The following is a 13,345-nucleotide window of genomic DNA, read 5'->3' as shown; positions in this document are numbered from 1 at the left end:
CACATGTTGGTCTACCTGATTTAATGTGTATGTTCTAATGTTTTGATTGGCTACAGAATGGCCTAGCCCAGTGCATGTTCTAATGTTGCAGCTAATGTCCCAGTTGTCTTCTGGTTGGCCTAGTATTGTGAATATTCTAATTCTCTGATTGGCTACATGTTGGTTCCAGTGAACGTTCAAACCTCTTATTGACTACTGGTTAGTCTAGTCCTGTACATGAAAACCTGTTGGTCTATTCCAGTGCATGGTTTATTTCTGTGATTGGCTACAGCTTGGTCCTTCTCTATAAACATTCTAATGCTCTGATAATTTTGTCCTAATCTCCCATCCTTCTCTAGTGACTCCTGGCAGCTGAGACTGAGAGGTTCATACTGAGGCTGAGGATGGTTGGAAGAAGGGACTCTAGGCATCCCTGACTTTCCAGACCATGGTAGAGATATTTTTTCAAGATATAATAATATATAATTTGTAATTCTGCCAAGTACACTTGCTGCCCAATGGGCCCTATCTGAGACTGAGAAACTCACCAATGTGTATATAATGGAGTGGAGCGTTTCACAGAGATAAAGATGTTCCTACACAAAATAGGTCAATGAGCTGACACTTGTTTCACACATTGTTTCTATACTTTCTGTATTTCAGTGAAGGTTCCTTGATGAGTCAGAATTCCACACAGATCAGGTAACAAAGGGAGAAATTAGGATCAGAAGAAGCCCTAGCACTGAGTAACAGAGACCCGACCCCAGCAGTGAAATGAGGAAGAGAGAGTCACTCATCTCATAAACCCCAATAAACAAAGTGGCCCATCAATGTGTTCATCACCAGCCATAATGGGACCTCTCTGTATAGATGTGTTATTAACTGGTGGGAATTGTTTGCGTTGCACCACCATACTTTGTACATTTTGTCATTTTGGAGCAGATTTATAGCAGACGGGACCCTACAATTAGGTTGATAAAAGGCATATGTCCATCAAGTTCAACCTTAAGTCTATATATAACCTGCCTAACTGCCAGTTGATCCAGAGGAAGGAAAAAAAATAAATTTTAAGCCTCTCCAATTTGCCTCAGAGGGGGAAAAGTTCCTTTCTGACTCCAAAATGGCAGTCGGACTAGTCTGAGGCTGCTCTGGTGTTCTAGAAACCTTTCTCACATCTTTCCTAAGCAGAAGAACATCAGCCTCTTTCTTTCTCCTGACAACTTCCTTGACTACTTGCTGGTCAGACTGGTGGGAAACTGACCAGCAGGTGGCGCTGTTGTAACAAAATTCATTCATATTAACAGTACATGTGTCCCTTAATATCTTGGAATTAAAGAAAATTAAATAATGAATGTACATTGGAAACGCTCTTAGAATAGCCCCCTCGTCAATTTTACATTCACTTTCACATTAGGTGCCCCCCAGTGAATTTAATATTGTCAGCAGCCAACCAAAGTATTAGAACTTTCACAGGGCTTGAGGCAAGTAGACTATTAGTAGGGTTAGCAAACGGCAAACTATTCAGAGAAATAGAAAGAGCAACAAGATGCATAAAAGTCTCATTAAATTAAATTAAGTTCATACACAAATTGTTTATATTCTTTATTACTTGAGGGTGAAGAAATATGTGTCAGGCAATGACTGAACCCCCCCGGTGTTATCAGCAGGCCAGGGTGTGACTGTGTAACTTCTTAGAGGCGGGGGGGCTTACTCAGGGGTTACTCATTGAGTAACTCAGGGGGTTACTCAGGGGTTACTCAGTGGGTAACTCAGGAGGGCTTACTCATGGGTAACTCAGGGGGTTACTCAGGGGGGGCTTACTCAGAGGTTACTCGGGGGTTACTCAGTGGGTAACTCAGGGGGTTACTCAGGTGGGCTTACTCAGGGGATAACTCAGGGGGGCTTACTCAGAGGTTACTCAGGGGTTATTCAGGGGGTAATTCAGGGGGTTACTCAGAATGGCAGTGGAGCTTATTTTAATGACGGTATTAATGTTTGTTTAACACAGTGAGCACTGCTGTAAAGCCTGGACTTTCTTCTGTGTAACTTGCATGTTTCATGTCAAACCCTAATGGAGGGGAAATGAATGGGGAAATGAATGGGGAGAGGGCAGAAATGACTCACATTCACTCACCCTCTTTGCTTCGTCAGTAATCGAGAAGATAATTAGTTATTTCCATCACTCAAATCATTGGCAAGTCTTATTCAAATTATTATTCACATTGATTGACATGGAAAAGAACACAAGTCCCCCTGTGAGAATTCACGTGGGCCCCCGGCATCACTGAACCCCAAGGGGGAACATATTAGGTACAATTGCTCAGATATATTATATTGGGACTAACAACGTTAAGCTCTCACTAACCCTACTAATAAATACGAAACTGAGAGAGGGAGAGAAATGCTCAGTTTCATAGAGTTCAAAGTTAATTTTATGATCCCCTTATATTTATACAATAAATTCCAATCATATCTTCCCTTCTCCAGTGTAACCAATCCCAACTTGTCTTTCCCCATAACTGATCCCTTCCATTCCCTTTATCAGCTTAGTCGCTCTTCTCTGTACTTTCTCTATTTCATTACTGTCCCCCCTTATATATTTATATATATATATAGTTACTGTCTCTTCTCCGGTGTAACCAATCGCAGCTTGCTTTTTCCCATAACTGATCCCTTCCATTGATGACCTCCAATATCCTTATCATTTACAGTAGGGGGTACATTATCCCTTATAATACATGAGTGATAGTCAGAGTTCCCTGTATAACTCAGCCTGCAGCCTTGTGTCTTTATATGGTCACAGAACAACCCCTCAGTGACTTCTAATATCCTTATCATTTACAGTAGGGGGTACATTATCCCTTATAATACATGAGTGATACTCAGAGTTCCCTGTATAACTCAGCCTGCAGCCTTGTGCCTTTATATGGTCACAGAACAACCCCTCAGTGACTTCTAATATCCTTATCATTTACAGTAGGGGGTACATTATCCCTTATAATACATGAGTGATACTCAGAGTTCCCTGTATAACTCAGCCTGCAGCCTTGTGCCTTTATATGGTCACAGAACAACCCCTCAGTGACTTCTAATATCCTTATCACTTACAGTAGGGGGTACATTATCCCTTATAATACATGAGTGATACTCAGAGTTCCCTGTATAACTCAGCCTGCAGCCTTGTGCCTTTATATGGTCACAGAACAACCCCTCAGTGACTTCTAATATCCTTATCATTTACAGTAGGGGGTACAAAGATTCCATAAATATATATATCTATATACAGTACTTAGAGATGGATGCATTTAAATCCTGAACATTTTACATTTATAAATCAGTCCTAAAACCACAGTGATTAAATTCCCATCCACACCCCTTGTTCATTTGGGATCTCTTGGCCAATTCCTTTCTCTGCAGCCAAAACATCTGTCACCTGCTGCCTGTGTGTTATACTGAGTTTTATACTGTGTATTATACTGTGTGTTATACTGTGTGTGTTATACTGTGAGTTTTATACTGTGTGTTATACAGAGAAATGAGCTGATTGTTTTGTTGCTGTAGGTTTTACTGGTGGTTTAATAATGACAAACAAGGATGTGCTGTATGATTTATACTTTATGGACTTCTTTTAAAGCAGAGCTAAAGGGGGTGAACGTTTTACTGGCACTTAGTCCTGCAACATGGCCATGAACCTCAGCTAAATGGTCTTCAGAATTCCTAAACTCTTCCCCCTGACAATAATCCCCACCATATACTTCTAGGATTATTCAACACAATACATTTGTAAACCTTAACTTCTTAATCTCACCCTGTCCGACCTTCAGGATCTCCCCCTCCCCCACTTCTTATGAATTGATCCCGCCCAAGGGCCCCTATAATTCGGAACTCCAATCAGTGTGTTATATACAGGTAAATCAAGCCAAATCTACAATCTGCATTGTATAGAGAGACATAGAAATGAAAATACAGGTATGGGACCTGTTATCCAGAATACTCGGGACCTGGGGATTTCCGGATAACAGATCTTTCCATAATTTAGATCTCCATACCTTAAGTCTACCAGAAAATCATATAAACAAGAAATAAACCCAATAGCCTGGTTTTGCTTCCAATAAGGATTAATTATATCTTAGTTGGGATCAAGTACAAGATATTGTTTTATTATTACACAGAAAAATGTAATATAATATAAAATCAATTTTTATAATTTGGATTTTTTAAATAGAATGGAGTCTATGGGAGATGGCCTTTCCATAATTCTGAGTTTTCTGGATAATGGATCCCATACCTGTACTCAAAAGTTGTATAACAGGAAGGTTTATTAGCTCTGGGACCCCACTTGCTTGGCCCTGCCATTCTCTCTAACCCCAATAAAAACATATGATTCCTATCCGCACCAATACAATAATACGGCCGGAGAGGCTCCTGCAGATCTCACTTGGGACACAAATGACCTGAAACTGAACCGTTTGCTAAAAAGATGGTGGAGTTGCTGAATAAGTGGAGTAAATGCGGCACAGATGTGGCTCAGCAGATTTATTTCGTTGTGTTCCTGCAGGAGCCACAAAAATACAGAAGTAGCTGCAGGTATCGCTGTTGTAGGAGTCATTAAAACATCAACAAATTCGGGTTTAGGACACACGTGGAGATTCAGGGAGATTAATCGCCCAGCAACAAATCACCTCTTCTTCGGGCAACTAATCTCCCCAACTGCCCTCCTACCTTCTAAAATGTAAATCACAGGCGGGATGGCATTCGAATCGATTCAGCTTTCCGATGTCGCCCGAGGTTTCCTTGTGAGTCCACTTCTGGCGACCTCAGAAAACGAAGCTTTCCGAGTGGCATCCCGCCTGTGATTTACATTCTAGCAGACTGGAAGGCAGTTTGGGGAGATTAGTCGCCCGAAGAAGAGGCGATTTGTTGCCTGGCGACTAATTCCCGCAAATCTCCATGTGCCCTCTCTGCTTGTCCATACACTGTGCTTTTTGCACACAGCTTTCCTTGAATATAGAATTTCAACAGGTCTCTGTGTTCCATTTCAGGGTGTGGGACCTGTCGGTACCCCTTTAAATGCAAGGGGTGGTCAGTGGGGGACACATAGGAACCCAAGTTAGGGAGAAACACAGGCTGCCTTGTCCTTACTGCTTGCACTCTGGCATGACTGGCTGGCTAGCCGAATGCTGCTGTCTGCACCTTGCATAGAAATACATATTACTCCATAGGTATATGAAGATATATAATCTCATCCACAGCAACAACCATAGCAGTGGCCTCAAGTAGAGTGTCTGTCAATATTGTCAGAAAACTTACTTGTCTGTACTGAGCAATAACATTCAAAGACAGCCTTGATTTTGGGATTAGCCTTTTCCTGTGATTCAACCAGTTCCTCGTTTTCTATCTTTGCCTTCCTGACTGTTGTGTTACAACAGTTGTTGTAGTACACGTATTGGATCCGTTATGCGGAAAGCTCCAAATTATGGAAAGACAGTCTCCCATAAACTCCACTTTAATCAAATACTCCAAGTTTTTAAAAAAATTATTCCATTTTTTTTGTAATTATAAAACAGTAGCTTGTACTTGATCCTTATTAGAGGGGAAACAATCCATTCGGGTTTATTTAATGTTTAAATAATTTTTTTAGTTGACTGAATGTATGGAAGTCCAAATTACGGAAAAATCTATTTTCTAAAAATCCCCAGGTCCAGATCATTCCAGATAACAGGTCCCATACCTGTATTTATATTCTTTTAAAGAGGAGTTTGTCCCTGGCCTTCTGCTTTTTGGTTATTAAATACTTTACTTTTTATTCGTAACAAGAGAGTGCCTTGATTTTGGGATTAGCCTTTGCCTGTGATTCAACCAGTTCCTCATTTTCTATCTTTGCCTTCCTGTCTGCTGTGTTACAACACTTTTTGTAGTACAGGTATTGGATCCTTTATCCGGAAACCTGTTATCCAGAAAGCTCCAAATTATGGAAAGACCATCTCCCACTATAAACTCCACTCCGATAAACTCCACTTTAATTAAGCCTTCTGCTTTTTGGTTATTAAATGCTTTACTTTGTGCAAAAACTCCCAGCACCTTCACTCTCATACAAGGATAAAATAGTTTTGCCACATTGTGTCCCAGCTGACACCCCTCTGCATATTGACCAACTATAAGTGGGGCCCTGCTGACCCCAATTGGAGACCTTCTTAATCCATCATAAACGGTTTCCATCTGGTCATTTCCTTAGAGTATAATTCACCAAATTACCAACAATTTCCCACAATGAAGTCCTTCTTCTTTCTAAATTCACCAGTGTGCAAGAAAAAAAAAAACAGAATTTCTGGACAAATAACAGGTTAATAAGAATTTTTAAAAAATCCTCCATAGAGATGACATTCCTTTATGCTCAGAACTGGGGTTTCTACATTAAAATTTCCATGCGGTCCCTCCGTAGTGTCATCTTGTGCTTGGAAACATCAGTTGCAGCTGCAGAGAGCTGAGCATCTGCTGAGTGAGAGGCTTCCCAATGGGAAATGCAATAGGAAAGGGCTGAATCAACACATTTATATTCAAGAAAGGATTAGAGTTCGGTACTAATAGCAGTCTCTGATTCAATGCTAAAAGGCACATTTTAGAGCAAATCAAGGGGACCCAATCTGCCTTCCTTCAGCTGCAGATGAACTACACTTCCCAGTCATGTTTTCTATTTTCTCCTGCTCCTACAGGGATGTTCGTGGCTATTTGGTTCTGTGTCCCTGAGTCTATGGCCAATCAATAACAACGTGATTATAAAGTCAGATACCTTTCAGAACTTTTCCTTTAAGAGTTCACCATTCCAAAACAATATTGGACGTTTTTCAAGCACAACAAGGCCGTTTTAAATGCCTTTAAGAGGGGCTTGGATGTCCCCATATGAAAAAAACAAAAATAATAGCCTGTAATAAGTAATACACAATGTCCCCTTTTCAAGCCTGAGTTTGTTGATCTCCCACATGATCCACAAATATCAAAATAAAAACAGTAGCCCTTTCTCCAGTTTGAGTGTTAAATTCAAGCCGCTTCTGTGCAATTTACTCGACTTTGGGGGCCAAGAGGTTAGAATGATAAGGAAGCACTCCCGCATAGCTGGAGATTTGCAGCCAAGGTCTTTATTCAGCAGAGATTTGTTACACAAACCTATCAAGGGAAGAACAGCCCAGATATGTCATCGATGTGACCCTTCTTGACTGGTTGCCCACTAGTGTTTGGGAAAGTGCTAAACAGTTATAGAAGCAGATTTCTTTTTGAAAAAGGGAGTAATTCAATAACACAACCTTTCCTCAAAAACCACCAACTCCATGGTGAACAAGAGATTTAATATAATTGCAGTTCCGAGGTCTGAGTTCTGGGTCTGTGAGGAAACATTGGTTTATTCCAACAGGCCCAAGATAAGATTTTGTGTAAATGTTTTTGACTGTTTCAACCAAGGAAATCTAATACTTTTATCATTGCCCAAGATGGCCTCTGTTTTGCTGCAGAGCCTCTTAAGCACCACTTGGTTCTTGTCCTGGATTCAGACCATTAGAATTGCTGACTGTCCTGATCTTTGGACTGGACATATATTCTGCTCTGACGTTGCTCCAGTTTCGCTGCTACGGGTCCTCTTCTATCTCTTCCTCCTCTGTTGAACCTCCTTAGATATAACATTGAAATCCTGCGGTACAAGAATGGCATAAAGAGCCTGACCAAGGGAGCTACAGCAGAGCTAGACTCTAAATCTGGGTCCAGCCAGATAGCTTGAGGCAGAAGTCTAAACTCTGACTCTCCAGTATCCCAAGAACCTCCAGGAAACCTTAGTCAAGAGACCATAGAATCAGGAGGCACATCAAGTGTCCATGTCTGTCACCTCATTAAATGCCTTTCTAATTCCTCAGTCTCCACCTTGTTCTGTTCCTCATTTATCGACTTAGCTTCCAGTTCAAGCAGCAGTGGCCCTCATTTTGTAGAACCATGGATTCCTGCTCAATTAAGTTACAGCATGGATCTACTGCCCTGTCAAAGATGTTTTCAATCAATGTTCAATTCAGTTCCAGTTCAACCTTGTCTGTTTTGACGTGAGAGGTCTATGATTGAATATATTGGTGCACTCATGTCCAGATGGGTTTCTCTCCTCTGGGAGAATCACCTTGTAGATGACTCTGTAGTCTTTGATGTCATCTTTTGCAAGGTCTTTAATGTTTGTGCTTGTATCTCATTCTCTGCTTCTAAGCTTCAAGGGACTGCTGCTCTAGCTCAGGAAGCCATTGGATTCTGGACCATTGCAGCTGAGACTAGCTGGATTCATAATAATAATAAAAAGGCTCTTGTAGCAGTGATTGGCCGAGACCTTTTTGTCTGAGTCTAAGCTGGTGTCTTCTCTGAGCCAAGCTGTTATTTGGCCTGCACATCTCCTCTGCACCTAAGTGCTTCTTGATACTTTTGAAGTTGAGTTTTTCATTTGAAACATCAGTTGACCATTTTTACTTTTAAGCTCCTTCACATTAAGAGGGCAAACTAGACTTTAGGACCATTAAATGTTTGAATATGAAACAGAGGAAAGTTGTGCTCACCACTAATTTTTAAAACCATTAGGCAATGTTGCTGTGACCACAAAATACATATAGACAAATACAAGAGTCCTCTGCACTCAACCCATTATCAATATATTTAAAACATTAAGGGGCAAATTCATCAAGGGTCGAATTTCGAGGGGTTAAATCCCTCGAAATTCGACTGGGGAATAGAATCAAATAGAATCGAATGGGCAATTCGGGTGAATTTATGCGCTGGCGAATAGTCGAATTGGCGAATATTCGCCAGGCGAATAGGCGCTTGATCGAATATTCGCTCGAAGGATTTTCATTCGATCGAATGTCTTTTTATTCGATCAAAAACTTGGAAAACAAGCCTATGGGACTTTCCCATAGGCTTTTAAAGCAATTCGGTAGGTTTTAGGTGGCGAAGAAGCCAGTCGAAGTATTTTTAAAAGAGACAGTACTTCGACTATCGAATGGGCGAATAGTCGCAGCATTTTTGCGCTCGATCCAGTACTTTGACTATCGAATGGCGAATAGTTGCAGCATTTTTGCGCTTGATCTATTCGAATCATTCTACTCAGGCGAATTTACGCCAATTCGATAGTCAAGGAGCACAAAAAAACTACTCGAAATTCGACGTTTTTTTACTTCGAATCCTTCACTCGAGCTTGGTGAATTGGCCCCTAAGACATTTTGTGCATACTGCTACTAAAAATGCCTTACCCTTTAAACAAAACAGGGATTGTTTGTCCATATATTGCAATATATTTAAGCTGAACAACTACGTCACACTCATCCCATATCTGGCCAGATGAAAGCCCTTGAAAGCAGCAAATAAGTTGCAGGTAAAACTTAGTCCCTGTGTAAAATGTATAATTAAGCAATTGAATTCTTAATGAATCAGATAAAATTGAGCGTAGGACTGGCCAGATATGGGATGACTTTGAACTCAAGATGGAAAACAGAGGGTTTAATGCAGGTCTTGTATGTTAAGGACTTGCTAAGTTCTCATTCCCTTTTCAGCACACCCACTGCCTCCCCCACTTGTTATTATTAGCTGTGTTTATTTTACTTATATCTTTACTTTCCAGTTGCCTCTCATGAGCTTTATCTTGATTTAAAGAAGCGTGTTCTTTTCAAAATTGTGAAGAACTCACTTGACCCAAGAAAGATAATGAATCACTGATCTGATAATCTTAATAGTTGGATTCCTAAGCCAAGTAAAACAAGAAGACTTGTCTCCATGTGGTCCAGAATGTAGATACTAAGTACAATAGATCTGCCTCCTAATTTTGCTCATAGCCTGTAGAAGAGAGATGCCATGAGATAATGTCACATTGTCATCAAGTCAATAGACAAGAAAGGTGAAGGAAAGGCACTCCTGTCCGGTGCTCCTACAAGTACACCAGCTAGTAGAGTAAAGAAGGACACCTGCAATGTACGTGTTGAGGAACCTGCTTCCAGGAACAAAGTTGAATAGTCAACTTGGTTCTTGTTGGGTTGTGGTTCTTCTAACCAAGTATACCTTATGCTGAAATTTCAATCAATAGACTGAAAATGATCTTAACTGTCCCTTGAGAAAGTCCCATAGTTTCCGCTGTTGCACAACTGGAATGGCCTCATTTCCCTGTGTAATAGATAACATGTATTGTTTGTCTTCTCCCTTGGAATTCTACGGTTACACAAACATCTCTGTGCGACCAACCAACATGATAATCCCAGACTGTGTATCCAAAAGCACAAAGCTTGCTCACTATTGATCCTTATTTGTTCAGCATGTCTGTCATTTAATTTAAGCCATTTAAAACCTCTGTTTGACAATTGTCACTTGGGAGAGATGTTTAATTGTAGGGGAGGAGTGTGGTCCTTACTCTGAATTTTGGGTTTTAGTTAAAAATTATGTACATATAGATGTATGCGTATATATATTAGTCTCATGTTTATTTATATACACATGTGATACATTGTCCTAGTCATTGTGTCATCCTGTCTCTGTTCTACTGACATGAGTTCATTTCCATGGTTATTAGATCTTGTCATGCTGTAGGCACATATAGCCCCTTACATTCTGCCTCGGCCACTGTAGACTCAGCTTATTGGCCCATGTATGGGGGGTAAGCCAATTTTCTTCCTGACCAATATCAGCAGGCAGGTTTAAAATCCTATTGAGCGATGGCCATTGGCTTATAGATGTGGTCCTCTATTGGACAGGTTCATATTGTTAACCAGGTTGTTGGCCTCAGGATCAAATGATCAGATCAGCCCTCCAAGTATGTTGCTATATGGGGTAAAGATCTTCTCATTTGGCAAGTCTAGTTGTTTGGTGACTCTACCAAGCAAGCAGATCTGCTTTATGTATGGACAACTTCATTTATTGTCTCTTATAGTGTTAAAGCTTTGTATTAGGAGCCCCTTATTTCTGAGCAAACTCATATGCTTCTGTTCCGTGTCACAGCACATACTGTACTACCTGGATTTAGCTCTCCTTCTCTAAAACCTCTAGGACCTTGCTGTCTTTTGTCAGTAAAGCCTATGTGCCATTCCTCCTGTATTCCCTGCAATCTCACCAAGGGCACAGGCTTTCTGACTAGCCATACTTGCTTCTTTTCTTCCTTTGTAATGTTTAGGCAAGTCGAATGTCTAGACCAATTCTCCTCTAACACTCAAAAAACACTCAATCCATGCACTGTTTTTCTCCTCCTTGACTTCTCTCTTACATTCTTCATCTGCAAACCTACTCTTCATCCATTTAACCTAAATTATTCCACCAGACCCATCTACTCATCAATTCCTTTTCCTATTTCACTACTCCTGATTTTATTTTCTGTGAAGATCATACAACTTTTTACTTACCTCCAGTCTTCTCTTGTCTCAATGGCCCATCAATGGTCGTCTTCTGCCAATGAGTCTCTAAACACAGACTGAAGGCTACAGGACTCATCTAGGGACACATCACTTCATTGTACTGTCCTTCACCAATGATCCAATGAGTGCACACGTCACTTGCAAGGACACTCACCCACCAATGACCCAATCATAAGACAGTAACTTGGCACCATTAAACCAATCAGCACACACACAATGCAGGAGAAGACATAGGGCCAAATTCATGAGGTAGAAATGGAACCCAGTAATATGGCATAGACAAAAGGGCAAGGCAGCAAAAGAAAAAGTGTCTCTTTAATGTATTTTTTGTTACCAGTAATCTTTATTTCATAAAAACGATACATTCAATAAATTCCCATCACTCAATATCTGTAATCCTATTTACACAGGTACAGTATGTAAACCATAATCTGTAAACAGTACATTCATTCTTTAAGCTCTGCACACAGTGCACACGGCTGTCTTGGGTGAGAGGCAAGTGGGGTCACAATCTTAAAATACTATAGAGTCTAATGATAGATTTGGACATAACTCCCTGTAAACTGCCATCAGAGTGTTCTAGCCCCGCCCTCACTGCCAGATGCTATGCCCCTCCCCCTATAAGGTGACATCAGAACACTCTGAAAGCAGTTTACAGGGGGTGGGGCATGATAAATGGAACTTAAGCAGTGGGTGGGACTAGAATAAACTGATGGCAGCTTACACGGGAGGAGCAGGAAGTCTGTAACTTAAGCATTGGGTGGGACTAGAACACTTTGATGGCAGCTTACATGGGAGGAGCAGGAAGTCTGTAACTGAAGAAGTGGGTGGGACTAGAATAAACTGATGGCAGCTTACATGGGAGGAGCAGGAAGTCTGTAAATTAAGCAGTGGGTGGGACTAGAACACTTTGATGGCAGCTTACATGGGAGGAGCAGGACGTCTGCAACTGAAGAAGTGGGTGGAAGGGGAACACTCTAATAGAAGCTTATGTTATTTTACTCCTTTAGCCTCTAATTTAATATACACAAATATCTTGATATGTTGGATACAGATGACAAATTATAAATTGATACCTGCATTAAATAGTACATTTAAAACCCTTTATTTATATTTAAGACAAATTGGGCATACGACCATGTTTACAAAATTCAGGTTATAATTACCTGGTTCAAGGAGCATGAGCACATTCAGTTGTATAAAGTGCTGATTTAGATGAGGTATCAATTCCAATGTAACAATTTAACACAGTTTTTAAAGATGGCGGCAGCACAGTAGGTTCCAGACTTTTATATCTTGTGTAGTTTTATGAAAAAAAAGTGGCTGCTTTAGTGTCCAGAATCCCCCCCACATCCATTGAGTCACCCTTCACTAGGAACCAACTCTTTCTAACCATTTGATCAATTATTTTCTTTTAATTCCAAGACATAAAGGTCTTTCATGTGACCCCAAGCTGATATGTCATTAAAGGATAAGTAAACCTTTAAAATAAGTGAATGTAAAATTGATGAGGGGGCTATTCTAAGCACTTTTGTAATGTTCATTCATTATTTATTTTGTTTTAATTCCAAGATATTAAGGGATACATGTTCTGTTAATATGAATGAATTTTGTTACAACAGCGCCACCTGCTGGTCAGTTTCCCACCAGTCTGACCAGCAAGTAGTCAAGGAAGTTGTCAGGAGAAAGAAAGAGGCTGATGTTCTTCTGCTTAGGAATAAATTTAGAAACCTTTCTCAAATCTTTCCTAAGCAGAAGAACATCAGAGCAGCCTCTTTCTTTCTCCTGACAACTTCCTTGACTACTTGCTGGTCAGACTTATTTTAAAGGTTTACTTATCCTTTAAGGCACAGCATTGCCACAAAGCAAGTCCCTGCATGCAGAAATAGAGCAGTAATGAGCAGTAACTGAACCCTGACTCATACCCCTGTTATTGGCTGAGGCCTTTTCTAAACTAA

This window comes from Xenopus laevis, chromosome 2S (genome assembly GCF_017654675.1).
Source record: "Xenopus laevis strain J_2021 chromosome 2S, Xenopus_laevis_v10.1, whole genome shotgun sequence".
NCBI lineage: Eukaryota > Metazoa > Chordata > Amphibia > Anura > Pipidae > Xenopus > Xenopus laevis.
Note: the sequence above shows the minus strand (reverse complement) of the source record.